Consider the following 15545-nt stretch of genomic DNA (forward strand, 5'->3'; position numbering starts at 1 on the left):
CATTACTGAAATTGGTCTCCGTTCATTTCCAAGAAAAATTGTTAAAAGAAATGCGATGTGTCGGTTACGTCACTTTTGACATTACATCTTTGAACGGGAAGTATTTCAGTTAGTTGGTCTTCGAAAATTATTCAATGACTCCACGATAGCTTTCAAACAAAGATGGTTGAGATCCGTTTCAAGCTTCTGCGTGAAAATTGAGCGTATCGGAAAAAAAGTACGGTTTGTCGGTTACGCCAGTTATGATTACATCTCCGTTACTGGAAGCGTCAGCCATTTGATTTTCGAACTTGATTAATGATCTGATAGTAGCGTCCAAACGTGTCTAAGGTTTTCGAAATTGGTTTAGGCATCTCCGAGAAAATTTGACATATTGGAAATTACGTGGATTACGTCACTTTTACAATTATTTTTTCCCGCAACTCAAAGAGTTAGCTATTTGACACTCGAACTTGATCAATGACTCAATAGAAGCTTATAAATGAGCCAAACATTGCTGAGAATTGGTCTCCGTCCATTTCCGAGAAAAATGGTTAAAAGAAATGCGATGTGGCGGTTACGTCACTTTTGACATTACATCTCTGAACGGGAAGTATATTTCAGTCATTTGGTCTTCGAAAATTATTCAATGACTCCACGATAGCTTTCAAACAAAGTTTCAAGCTTCTACGTGAAAATTGAGCGTATCGAAAAAAAAGTACGGTTTGTCGGTTACGTCAGTTATGATTACATCTCCGTTACCGGAAGCGTCAGCGTTTTCGAATTCGGTTCAGGCATCCCTAAAAAAAATTGGCGTTTTAAAACAGAATAAAAGACAGCTATAGGACCAATGCAATTTGTATCAGATCAATTACACTTAAGCTGAATTCAATTGCATGACAATACTAGTTCATTAGCATATTGAAATTTGATTTTCATAGTTATTTCGCGTTTTCTGGGTAAGCTTAAGGCGATAGGCATCGGTTTGAACACCTCAAATGAATAAGACCAACCTCAGAACGCAGTGCCTTATGCACTTATGCACCCATTCATTGCCTCCAATTAGCCCTTAAATTGTTCGGTTTTCCATTTTTTTTATTTTCTTCTTCTAATCGACTGGAGCGCGTGGGCCCATCAAACGGCACTTAAACTGAACCTCAATAGGATTACCCCACAGCAAGCCGGTTCGGAATTCTTCCTGCTACCTAAAGACGGCAATTTACGATGCACTGTGCTGTCAGATGCGATCCAACCAACCCGTTATCGGGTAAAGGCCTATTGGAAAGATCCGGAAGTTCTCCACTTGCCCACGTCTGTTCCGTTAATTGAACAATAACAATCGCCCTCAATGTGGCTGCTGATGCCAGCAATAAAAATGTCGTCTTTCATGACCGAAGGGAAATCGAAAGGAGAAAGGGACAGGGACAGGGAGAGTAGGTTGGATGGTAGTTGTTGGTACATAGGCCAAATGCAGTTTGAAGATTGTAGTCAATTTTCCACCAGTTATTGGACGCACCCACGCTCCGTCTCCGTCGGCCCGGGTTCCGATGCAGTAAACTAACCGCGAGTGGGTGAACTGGTTCCATTTTTATTCTGCGTAATTGCATTGTAACAAGCTAAAGTGAGAAATGAAGTTTCACCCAACGGAGGCCAGTAATTCTTCAGGGGAAAAAGATATGTCGCTTTTGACACCCAGGAATTGGATGTAAAATATGAAGTGACTGGCCGGAAAAATGCATCAAAATACGTGTGCCTTTTCGGTCAGGCCATCCCGAAAAACCTCAAACGTGTTTGCGGCAGTCAACCGAATAGAAGTGATTTATTACCAGTCACTTCTCCAAAGCGCAAAACTATAGAAAGAAGTAAAATACTTACAAAATATGTCATTAATTAGACCACCGATGAACCGTAACAGTTTTTTGTTCGTCCCATTTCCCGTCTTGTTGTCGTCGTTGCACCAAGAATGGTTTCCGAACCAGCAGACTTCTTCCTGAAATCAAACACGAAGGAGAAAAATTAAGTCTCATTAGTTCTGTTATTGTTAATTGCAGAAGGAAAAAAAGGAGAGAACCGGGAACCAAGGAAAATCTATTTTCCAGCTTCTCACCGTTCCGTTCAGGACTGCGGATCGGAAAGGCAGCAAACCAACGAGCGGGGAGGGGAGGAAAGTGGCACAATCAAATTATCATCTCGCACCAACCGAGAGCGGGAGCGAGATGGCGAGCGAACCGGTCCGCAAAAGCGACGACCCCTGGTTCAGGTCGTAAAATATGAATTTCATGAACCCACCTCTAACTCACTAAAACCAGCCTGCCAGCCATCCTGGCCAGTACATCGAGGAAGGGACCCGCTCAACGCTCAACGAACGAACGCAACTAGATAAACGGCTATAACAATCAGCTATGATGAACGACGAGGGGGGTGGGGGGTTTCCCCTTTCCAGCGCAGAAAAACGCCACACACAAAGCCACCATTAAAAAGGTGCATCCTTCCAGCAAATCCCTGCTTCAATCGGTTTCAGGACAAACCAGGACGACGTCGTCGTCATCGTTTTTCAAAAGACTCTCTCTCCGTAAGTCTATTATATCGTTACGAACATAAAAGATCCTGCTGGAAGATCCTTCCGGGAGCGAGCGGGTGGTGCAAGGGGAAGGAAATCATGGTTGGGGGGGACCGACGACGGCCGTTATCAGTTGAAGTTTGCTCGATTGAAATTCACCCCTGTCACAGACAATTTATAAGAGCATCAGGACCATTTAGCGGCAGCCCTTCGGTAAATGATTCCGAGGGAGAAACGAAGGATGCTGGTCCCGGTTTCGAGTGTGTTTGTGTATTTAGCTCGAGGAAAACCCGAACGTGTGAAAAGGATGGATGCTGTGAGCGCGAAAAAGCCATAAAAGAGCAATAGACAAACGATATTGCTTTTCTATTTATCGCACACGAGTTACAACAATAAAATTTTCGGTGTAATCGGTTGGAAGAGCGAACGGAGGGCCTTTGGGGTGGGGAACAGAAAGATAGAGAGAGACGGGGATTTTAGTCTTTCATGGAACGACTATATGGGATCCGGGCAACCAGTGTTGAGGGAATTTTATTCATTTGTAGCTTATCAAAATGTTTAATATAAATTTTCTTCGTGTTTCATTCTTTTTCGACACATCAGTGCATTATTACTTCACGTGAAACTACCATTGCCACTTAATAGTTCAATTGGAACGAACAAACAAATGGCCTTTTTTCGGCGTTTTCCATCGTTTTGGCCAATAAATTGGTGAAGGCCAATCAAAATCACCGTTTGTCGATTTGACTCATCCGGGAAACAATGGTCGTAACAAATCGACTGTTAGTCGTGCTGTATGGCATGTGGCACCGTCCTGTTGAAACCAGTAGCCATTAGAACCATTTTCATGGTCAATGGGCATCACAAAATCATTTATCATGGCTCGACAACAATCACCGATTAACAGTTTTCGTTGTTCCATTGTCGTATTGGAAAAAATAGGGACCATATCCGCACGAACACCACACCAAACTGTAACTTTTTGGTTGTCGAGACCCGTAAAATAATAAACCATTGATTTTACAGCATAAACAATTGATTCACAATTAGATCTATGGGTGATAATACATTTTATTGTATCTTGACAAGATTTCCAACCATCCAATATATTGTTTCTACGATTCACAATTGAAATTATTGTGCACGTGGTGTTTCAAACAATATGCGAACTGTATCTTTGATTGTTTTCCTAAAAAAAAAGAAAGAGAAAATTCTATGATTTGATACTTATTAATCTCTACATTCTATTGTAAAAACCATGTTCACAATTAATTGAATAGTGTATAACAATATATTAAAATATTTTTCAATTGTGAAAGCAAAATTGTGGAAAGTTTTGTAACAACAAATCGTTCTTTTTTTTACAATATTTTTAATTCGGAGAGGCTGTTCCTAAATTAATTTTTTTCGGTGACAGAGAACCGACAATTTTACTTATTGAAGCATCCATTTAGCGTGAAATGTACCTCGTCTGCCATGATGATTTTTCGCCAAAAGTTCGCCTCGTTTTGAATGCAAAGCTGAACAATTTCGTTCTATTCTATGTTTCATGATAAAATGAAGTGAAAAACAACGCGATAGAATGGTTCGGATGCCAGATCTTCTTTTCATCATTTTCGATGGATGAATAGGAAAAAACAATCCTATATGGAAAGATTCTCTCCATTGAAAGGCAAGTGCGAAAGATTTTTTTCTCAGATATCATCAATGGCGCAGATTTGTTACGCATGCGCCTGAAACAACCGATACCTAGTTATGTGACTTTCGGTCAGGACACCAGCGTTCAGTGTAAACCGCTTGTCGCCTACGGCAACCAACTAGCCACATGTCAATGTCAAATTATTTGTAAAGAATTTTTTAAATTATCTAGTGGCGTACTGATGCCTTTGTCATATCTCACATATTCTCATATATAAAATAATTTGCTTTGATTCTTAAAAACAAAAAGGATTGTCCATAAACTGGTATAACTTACAGAGTGAAACAGTACTCAGATCGATTAGGCCATCACTGAGAATATGAAGTGAGTTCCATTATTGCATGTAGTTCCGAAACCGGAATCCGGTATAATCGAAGTCGGTTCTATTTTTAAGTCTATAGCTACAATCTTCGGTCGGTCAATCGAAAACCGGGAACCAGAAAGGCCGAAATAAATTTGTCAGGTTGACAATGACTACCGATTGGAATACTTTTGAGACGAGTTCAGAATTATTTTTTCCTCTTTTTTACTTCGCCGCTTTTAGTGACGGTAAACATATTTCAACAATCTTCACCTGTAGCACTGGAACTGGAAGTCAGATCCTGATTAAATTTACGAGTTTTGTTTTGGACTATGAAACCATTCATATGAATAGTTAAAATCGGACACGCCATCTCTGAGAAAAGCGAGGAAGTAATTTGAAATAGGATTTTTTTTCACTAACGACCGTGCAATTTCGAATCGGTTACGCCATCTCTGAGAAAAATGAGCACACAAATTTTCCTTTTTTTTGCCAGTTTTGATCTGTAACAAAGTATGAACAATCTTGCAATAGGCGAATTGCATAATTGTAACGGTACAATTATGAGGCGAAACAAACGCGAGCAAATAATTACGGGCTCAAATACATTCATAAATTGGAAAATTCACAACAAATCGTTTTTAGCCATTTAGAATTTCTAGTCAAACCCGTCTCAAAAATACAAATTGTATATAGTGATTTAAAATAAATTTCCACAAACCGAATTCAAGAATTGTAATATAAAAAAATAAGCGTGATAAAAATGATGTAGAATTCCTTCAAAAATTCATGGTAAAATGTTTTTCACTTATATACTGATATGATATGCACTTCACAAACTAGATATTTCTAGTTTTACAATGATTTTGATTGCAAAATTTTGCATTTTGATTATAAATTGAATTACCAAGTTGACCGTCTTGAACAACAAGCTTAAATATGTCTTACTCGTATCAGTCCATTAAATATACTCATAGCCTAGTCGTAAGCTTATTGCACTAACCCACTGAAAATATTCCGTGTTTCTATATGTCACTTTTGTGTGATACGCTTTGTGCGATGATTCGTTCAATTCATGCGGTTAGAATTTTGCACGACTTTTTTTCTCCCTGCATTTCACCTTACTGCTCGTTCATACCAAACATTTTAGAAAAAATTAAATTTTGACTTAGTTGTGATTATCTCATACTACCGAAAATTTTATCATTAATTACTGATCATATTTCCGATGATTTGAAGAGTCTGCGTTAATTGCAAGTGATATTCGCGATTAAGTTCTACGCATTCTTGTACAGGGTAAATATTCAAATGGCGAAATCCCCCGGACGTAGAACTGCGTTCGTAGTGAACATCAATCAACAAAGCGGAGCAAACGAGAAATAATCGGAAAGAATAGGAAGTTATGGAAATTGTCGTTCTCAAATATTGAAATTGATTACTTCATAAACATTCATAGGTCCCCACAAAGTTCGTCGAGTTGAACAATGTCAAACAATCCTCGACACTGTTCTCAGAGATGTGAGGATTGATTTTCTCAATCTTAGAATTCAAAAGAAGGCTTTAAGATACGAATTCACGAATATCCTAACACTATCCTTGGTTCAAAATTAACTTTATTGAGCAACGTAATCTCCATCACGAGCAACGTAGCTCATTCCAGCGCCGTTCTAACATTTCAATACCACTTTTGTTGAATGATTTATCTTTTGCTTCAAAATAGGCCTCAGTTTCAGCGAAATTTCTTACCAGCGAGCATTTTTTTCAGGTCTGCGAACAGCCAGTAGTCGCTGGGAGCCAAATCTGGCGAATACTGTGGATGTAGGAGCAATTCGAAGCGCAATTCATTTATATTTACCAATGTTTTAATTGACATGTGACGCGGTGCGTTGTCTAGATGTAACAAAAACAATTCTTTGTCACATGCGGTCGTTTCCTTGCAATTTCAGCCTTCAAACGCTTCAACAATGCTATATAATATTCATTGTTAATGGTATTTTGTTTCTCAAGAAAATCGATAAATATTTCACCACGCACTTCCCAAAATACCGAGGCCATAACCTTTCCAGCCGATTTTTGTGCTTTTGAGCGATTTTTGACGATTTTGACACTCAGATGACAATCGTTTTGATTCCGGAGTGAAGTGATGAATCCATGTTTCATCCATTGTCACATATCGACGAAAAAATTCCGGTTACGTTGAACGCTGTAGGACTTGAATCACTACTACACCCGAAGAGCATTACGAACACTCTGAATTGAGTTCGATTCTAAATTCGATGTGGAAACCAAACCAAATTTCTAGTATCTGATGTCGATCAGATTTATGTCGATTTAGATTTTTCAGGCTCCTGAAAAAGTATCTGATTTTAGCAGCACTGCCAATTTTCAAACTTCAGTGATAAAGTATCTCATCGTTTACCGGGAACAACCCCAAATCCACAATCAATAATACTACTACGCTTGCCCCGGAGGAAAGATTTTGCTCGGCGTTCGCCAACCGGACACCGGTGGGTGTCCTCCTGTTGGAGGAGCATTGACGAATTGAGACCATAACCGATAATGCCTGCAGCACTGCAGCACACCTACCGGATAAAAACATGGCGCATGGTGTGACGGTGAGATTTTCGCTAACCTACCGTTCCCGTATTCTACTGAAGGGAGCAACTCGACTCGGCACCACAGAAGGATGCTTCACTGCTCCGTACCGGGAAACCATTTTTCACCCCTCGGGTACGGGCCATTCCATCCCATCCTAGCAGGAGTTTCGTATTTTCTAGCTGCCAGCAGCATCATCGCCAGCAGCCACAGTAGATTCGATAGGATCCGAAGGGGGAATACAAATATTTTAACGAGATAAGTGATTGTAATTGAGCTTATAGCTGCTGTTTCCCCCGGCGATGTGTGTGTGTTTTTAGCGTGGATTGCGCTTCGCTCAGATTGGGTCGATTCCGTTTTTGGAATGGGCAAACCGATGCCGTGCCGTTTTCCGTGCTACACAACAAAGCAAGCTGTGGGGATGACAATAAGCGAAATGAAATCTACCGGCTTCGATAGTGGCAATGCGAATTGTTTACTGCCACGTGATTAAAAATAATCACAGTAGGCCGGAAGTTTAGAGGAAACGAACACGGGGCGGTAGAACGCTTCGGCGGGCTGCTTTGATAATTTCTGCGGAGAAGCTCGATACTGTTCTGTTTTATTTTTTTGACGTAGTACTACTTCCTCCATCACGTGGCCGCATTACAACTTCCATCGCTTCCACCTTTCCTCGTCTGCCAGTAAAATGAAAATCATTCCTTTATCATTAATAACAGCGAAGCAAAATAATAAATTGCATTTTAAACACCCGAATCAGCTTGACGTTTTGTCGAGGACCAATTGTTCCCGAAAATGTGTTGTATTATTTTTCATCCTCCATTCATCGCATCGTCACCAGTTTTATTCTATTGTGTATATTTTCTGGTAAGGCACGAGTTTGTGCACGACGGGCAGATCTTCTGCCCGGTACCATTCGGAGAACCGCATCCCCGACGAAACAACAACAACAACAAGGTGCGATCGATGTCAGTCGATGATGATGACGACGACGATGCGTATGTGTGCAAATCTCGAGTACCTTATAGCATGAGTATAATAGCTTTTGTTTGGAAACCCTGGTCTCGCAGCAGGAGGGACTGTCCCTGGGTTCTTCCGAGCCAGACAAAAGCTGGAAGTCAATTATTTTTCGTTTCGTTTCTCTGGAGCCTCTGCTGCTGGGTGACTTTTCGACTGTCGTGCAATTTTGTTTTTTTTTGACGACAATTCGAGGTGATGGTGGCCCGGATTCGGAGAATTTATGTTTTTTTTGCTCGTTTGGCAGCTTATAGTTTTGTGATAATCGGGATCACATTTACAGGAGGATTAAAAGATGAAAGGTGGAAAAAATTTACTCTAATTTAGAGGTAATTATTTGGCACAAGTGTGGCCGCAGCTGCTCGGTTTCAGAAGTGAAAATCGAATGGAACAGAAATTACGATTTGATGAGTTACCCATAGCTCTCTTATAGCTTGTATTGTTATGTTAATGATGCTTCACAGCTCAAAACCGTAACGATATTTACCGTTTGAAATCAATTCCGTACAGATCAGTGTCTGTTTTTAAAGAACAGTTCAAAGCATCTGTGAGCAAAATAATGTGTTATGATCGGAATAAGAGGGGAGCGTATGTCTCCACCATCTTCTCAATGGCAGCAACCGCATGCAGTTTTTGACAAAAAATCAAAACGTCCATGGCTGTTTTTTCACTTTCAACAAACTGTGAAGTAAGGTTAAAACTTGTATCCATTCTTTCAAAAGCTAGAGTGTCTGAAAACATGCTAAGGAATATAATAAATTATGAACTTATTTTGACGATTCGTTTAAGACTGGTTAGTGTATGCAAGTTCTAATGTAATTATTTTTACCGCTTGAGAAACTCAAATTTAACATTACTGAAACATTACATTACATATGTAATTTGTTATTCCGAGCTGCAAAACCAATTTACGAAGCTCAGATTCAAAGCTTCAGTGCTATTTGATAGAAGAAAAGGGATAAATCTAAATAACAAACAACGTAAAATAGAAGAATGGTTCGAACCGAATTTGATTCGATTCTTTGACGATAATGCGTTTCATTTTAGTTTCCGGTGAACAAAATACGTGGAAAACAATACGTTTGGACCGGAAAAAGTTTTTATTAGAAAAAAAAATCTATTCTTCTTGAAGTCCTCATCTTGCAATGCATGAACGGTTGGTAGGAAACATAATCACTTATCTTGGAATAACATTTCATCAAATTAAAAAATGGAAATAAATGTATTAGGAGTACAAATTAGTTCGGTCCGTTTATAAAAGATGGCTCTGACTGTTACGAATATTGAACAGTAACAACTGATGTCGATAGTTTTAAAAGGTTAGACATCTGTCATTAATATTCAGTTTATATTGCTTCGAGTTTTTTTTAAAACTTGTTTTTCATTGTGTTAATTTTGAACAATTTCGTATTAACTAGGCAGCATTTGCGGGAAGTTTTAGTTTTCTGTTTTAATTGAATAAAAAGTTCAGGTGAAGCGCATCAAAGGTTTGTGGCTCTTTATGATGATCATGGTCCAACTGATAAATCATGTAGGGAATAGTTTCTACGTTTTAAGAATGAAGATTTCAGTGTTGAAGACGGGTATTGCTCTGGACAACCAAAAACAGTCGAAGACAATCAATTGGATGCATTACTCGATGAAGATCCGAGTTAAGTTTCAGTAGGAATCAAATCCATGGGAATGAAATCAAAAGCTAAAAGCGGGAAGAACAGCCGGAACACAAAGTTATTCAAGTCGCAAAAGTCGTGAAAAAATATTTGGAATCGCTCAAGTGGGGACGTTTTGCCGCACCCGCCGTATTCTCCTGACATTGCTCCTTCTGATTACTGGTTGTTCCGACGGATGCAGCACGACAGATGGCAAGATCGCAGAAATCGAAAATTGGCTTCAAACTTGGATACTTTGATTAGTCTTTGAATCCTTTTTATTTTGAAATAAATGCATTTGAAAACCCCAAAAAATAAACGGACCGAAATAATGTGTACTTCCAATATATTCGTCTTTTTTATGCGATTGATACGTACGGCATAAAAAAATCTTTTAAAAAACGGCGAGACTGCGGAAATTTGCTTAAAACCGCATATATTTAAAAATTCGCAATAAAAATATTAAATTAAATACGACTTTCTTTACTATGGGGTGCTTTTTCAGAATTAGTCCTATGGAAGAATGGGTAGAACTTAATCGTGAATATCTCGACTTGTAATCATAGCAGCAACATAATTCTTCCACTATTTCATCAAAAATATGATCAGGAATTTAGGATAATATTTTGAACAGTGTGAGATAACCACAAACAACTCAAAAAATAAGTTTTCTGAAAGATTTGAAAATAACGCGGAAAACTCTTTACTTTTGCTTGGGTTTTTCGCGCAAGGACGACGATTTTGAGGTAGTCAGGCACATATCTTCAACTGAACGTTATAAAAGGGGAACCGTGGTCGAAAATCGATTATTTCTTCTTGTGCGTTGGATGGAAGCAGACGTCGGGACGAGAAGACGCATTCAAACAGCGGCAACGGAGAGCGCACCTTCTGCGTGGTTAAAAACCTCAAACGCTCAGGTCGTAGGTCTCATTTGCCTTCCGGTCAGCGATGTCAGATCTACGGATATCTCCGCAGATCTACGGATTCGAAGATTTTCTACGGATCCGAAGAAAAAATTTACGGAAATTGGATTATTTCTACGGAAATTTAAATTTATCAACGGAGAACTACGGAAACTAGTTTCGTCTGGCGAGCAAAAAAAAAAAAGCTTCCGAGAAAAATGCCAATCTACGGAAATGACACTACTACTATTTGGCAACGCTGCTTCCGGTCGTCAAGGCGAAAAGACGCATTAAACCAGTTTCGCATCATTTGACACTGCGAGCGGATGTCTTGCACTTTGTACGCAAAGCTAGTTTCAACTCAACCAAGAGCGATTGCATCATGCAACAGAGCTTCTGGTCGTTTGCATTGGAGAGAAAGGAAACGAAAAACGAAAAGTGGACAACATTATATATAATCAGCCATTCTAATGACTCTAAATGTTATCTAAAGAACTATTAAGTTTACTTCTTTGCAAGTAGAAGGTAAAAATCATCAGTTTTATGGAAATCCAAAAAACTTTTGTTTGCTTCGTGAACTTTTCGCTGTGCGAAAATCGTAAGAGAAAAATGTTACGAACTGTGGAAAATATCGTACAGAACTTCACAATTTGGTCCTTTTAAAAGTTTGAAATGAATCATGTATAGCATCTTGATAGATTCTTTCAATGAAACGTCAAAAGTCACAATTCACACAATCGTGTAACTATCAATTCGAATTCGAAAGTATAAGGAAATCGTGCCAGTTTTATTCGTATTCACGACAGTTATGTCACTGTCATTACACACCCGTACTTTTTGGAACCGGAAATGGGAATCGAATAAAAATCAGAAGTTTTGTATGGGACTACAAGACCTTTCATTTGAATCTAATCATGAAAATCGGTTCAGCCAACTCCGTGCAAAAAAAAGTTATATACATACATACACAAAAAAAACACACAAACAGACATTTTGCGTCCTCGACTAGTAATATCTGTTATATTTTCGAGTACAAGTTTCGGTTTGCAAGTTGCGAAATATTCCAAAGCATTCCAAATTAACTATTATCCCATGCTTTATCAATTCTTATTCCAGGCAAAAATTTTTTTTAAATCTGCAATCCATTAATCTAATTGATTCTTCTATACTCGAAGTTCTTTCAGGTTACATTATACGGCTACATCGCCCACTTGAACACGTTGTCTCAGCAGAACGATAAAGGCCATCATAAAATTATATGGATGTTCGACTGGATGACGTTGAGTGCCTAAACATTTGTAAACGGACTGCAAACCACCTTCTGTCTCTGGCGAAAATTTCAAAAAGTATACTGCGATATTATCGACGAATTTATATATTGTCAAAATAAGTGAATTTCGTGCCAAATCGTAGGGTGCCAATAAAAAGGTTAGCTTTAATTCTGCGAAACAGTAATGATTAACCACTTCAAAAAAGTCAGTCAAAGTTTGACGCTTCCTTCATACTTCCGAATATCAGTTAGTTTCACTAAAATTTAAAACGACGCACTTACACTAAAAATACGGGTTAGTTACATCAAACTGTAAACCTTCCCTAAACTGATAATATTCACCTTCGATATGCATATTTCAACAGATAAGTAGTTCTAATAGTTCTTTAGATAACATTTGGAGTCATTAGAAGGACTGATTTTGGATAACGTTCCCCATCGTTGTCCAAGTTTCGTTGTATTTTTCTCCAATGCAAACGACCAGCACCAAGATGACGCATTTGCTCTTGTTTGAAGCAAAACTGACTTGGCGAACGTAGAACGTCTACCTGTGCGAATTGATTCAATACTAAAGCTGTTTAGATAAAGATTTCTTTTTACGTGATTTCGTTAGTAACTTTTTCACAAATAGGCGATCTGAGGAAAAGTCATCACGCTTGCTTACCTACTTTACACCGGTACGACGGTTTTGTGGTAGTCTCCGGGAAGGTGAGCAGTCACTTCAATCAGCAGTAGTAAAAACAGATCTTCTGCGTGGTATAAAGCGTGGTACACGTACTCATTCGCTAGTAAAGCCTTATTTGGATTGGATTATGGAGCTGGCTTCTGAAACTGAATTCAGAACCTGGATTCAGGTCCACCTGAATTTTGAACTTAATTTTAGGCTTAGAATTTAGTTTCAAAATTCAGATGCAGAAGTTAGTTCCAGAACACAGGTTTAAAAGTTGAAAAAAAGATTATAGAACTGAATCATAATTATACATTCTGTACCTAGTTTTTGGAACTAAACTGGTTCTGAAACAGATTTTAATCAATGAATTCTAGATCTGGATGCTCGAAGCTCCTAATTAGAATCTTAAAACTGGCTTCTAAACCTGAATTCAATTCCTGCATTCAGTTTCAGAATTCACTTCCTGTATGCAGTTTCAGGATTTAGCTCCCAAATTCAGTTTCTGAGTTCATTCCCAGAATATAGATTAAGCATGTTGCAATTGAATTCGGAACTTGGTTTCTGGAACTAGATTTTGGGACTGAGCTGGAATTCTGTTTTAGAATTCTAGAACTAAATTCATGAACCCAATTCTTGATCTGGATTTCGAACCTGAACTTTTGTATAGATTTGTAAAATTAACGCAATCAATCGCAATAATACGAATGATTTTTATTATCCGGAAGTGTGAAAAAATCATGCCAGTTTTGCTCGTATTCACGTCCTCCAGTTATGTCTGTGACATTACTAATCCGACTTTTTTGTTAATAGGATTATTGCGAACAGGAGGAATCCTCATTCAAAATGTTGATTCTAAATGCGACAATTGGCGTGACAACGATATTCCGACAAATTGTACAAATATTTCTGAACAGTGAATGTTTGAAAATTTGGGATCCTTTTGGGAACACATTTTCCAACAAATTAAGTTGCTTATTGCAGCTTGGGCGTATACATGAATTATGTTATCAATAGCAATCCACTAAAAACCGAAATGTAGGAATATATTTGACGGAATATATCACGAATCTGTTTATATGTTCTTCATCTGTAATAATACTTTTTACCGGTATCATCTAAATTACATTGAATCATATATTTGATTACCATATATATTGGAAGCAAATAAAAACATTTCGTTTGGTGATTTTGCGTTTCCCAACATCTTCAACACAAGATATTACAAAATTGATGATATCAGTTCATTTGGTAAAAACGTGAGAAACTTTGGATTACGATGGGTTAAAACCGATGGCTCATTTTCAATTTGATGACAATTATTTCCGATTTATGAGGCATATTTGAAAAGTACGAAGAGTTCGTTTTTATTTCAAGATCGACAGGCAGATTAGACTTGTGCTTATCGGTAAAATTATTTCGGGTGTTGTTTCGATTCAGCCGTCATTTGCCTATTTGTGCGTACAGCAAAACAATGGCCGACTATAATCGTTACTCCTGCTGCCAACAGTGGACCTAGCGCTGTTATAGGATTTTTATCCGTGTAATGACATTTTATTGATGCCAAATCGACTCTTACTTTTCGAATATGCCTCGTGTTTCAAAACAATAAAGTTGTCGATGAATCGAAGCTGCTAGCCTACCTTCTGATCAAAATTGACCCGGACTGGTCCATTTCAACCACACACCTAATCAAAATCGGTAATTTTTTCTTCGATATTCCTGCTAAGTTTGAGCGCGATATGTCAATTAGTGTGTGTGACGAAAAAATTGTCTGGGTATTTTTACTATGAAAAAAAAAAAAAAATGAACGAGTTTGCTTTTGTGTTTCAAATGGAATTTCGGCTACGGAGTCATTAAAAATGTTGTGTTTTGGAAAGTCTACTCTATCGAGAACGCAAGTATTTGAGTGACATAGAGCTTTCCGTGAGGTTCGTGAGATCGAAGAAAATTTTCCGCATTCTGCTCGCCCGACCATCTCAGTTCGCGATGATAACATAGAAAAAGTGAGGGAAATTGTGATTGAAAATCGTCGTTTTAGCATTACAGAGATAACAGAGGATCTTGGCATCTCTTATCGATCGACACAGCACATTTTTGGTTAATGTTTCGGGTATGAACCGCGTCGATGCCAAGCTCGTATCGAAAGAACTGAATTTTGTGCATGATTGTGACTGAATTTTTGGCCAAACACGATACGAAACTCATAGCTCAGCCACCGTATTCGCCAGATTTGACCCCCTGTGACTTTTTCCTATTTGCAAAACTAAAATATCCTCTCCGGGGAGCGCACCATGACTCGATCGAGGACATAAAAAGTAATTCGCTGGAGGCATTGAAGGCCATCCCGTCCGAGGCTTATGAAAAGTGTATGGATAATTGGATAGTAAAGAGATGTACTAAAATCTAAAAGGAAATGCTTTTTTTTTAACTCAGTTCGGGTCAATTTTGATCAGAAGGTATTCTATAGCTAGCGATTTTAGAAACCTAAATCAAATTATCAAGGTTTGGTATTATTATAGAGGTTTTAATTTTAAGATCATTCGTCTCCTAGAGACAGAAATGCTTTGGGACCTTGGGTGTGGAGTTTGGAATCGAACCCAGGCGGGCACCGTGAAAGGCATCGACTTACTCATCACGCTATACCCGTCTTCTAAAAAATTACATTCAATTCACTTCAACAGTAATCTATTTATTTATTTATTTATTTCTTATATTTAACCCTGGCTTTACATGTAATCGTTCACCGGGGAAATAGTCGTTTGATTGCGATTATTTTATTCTGGATTTACAGATTTCATTCAGAAACAACAGCTGATTTGGAAAAAAATACTACCATAAATTTCAGATTAATCAATAACTTTTAGCTACCCAATTCTAATATTGGAATTTTGTAAGTGGCGGGT

The sequence above is a fragment of the Malaya genurostris genome, chromosome 1 (assembly GCF_030247185.1).
Source record: "Malaya genurostris strain Urasoe2022 chromosome 1, Malgen_1.1, whole genome shotgun sequence".
In the NCBI taxonomy this organism is placed as follows: Eukaryota; Metazoa; Arthropoda; class Insecta; order Diptera; family Culicidae; genus Malaya; species Malaya genurostris.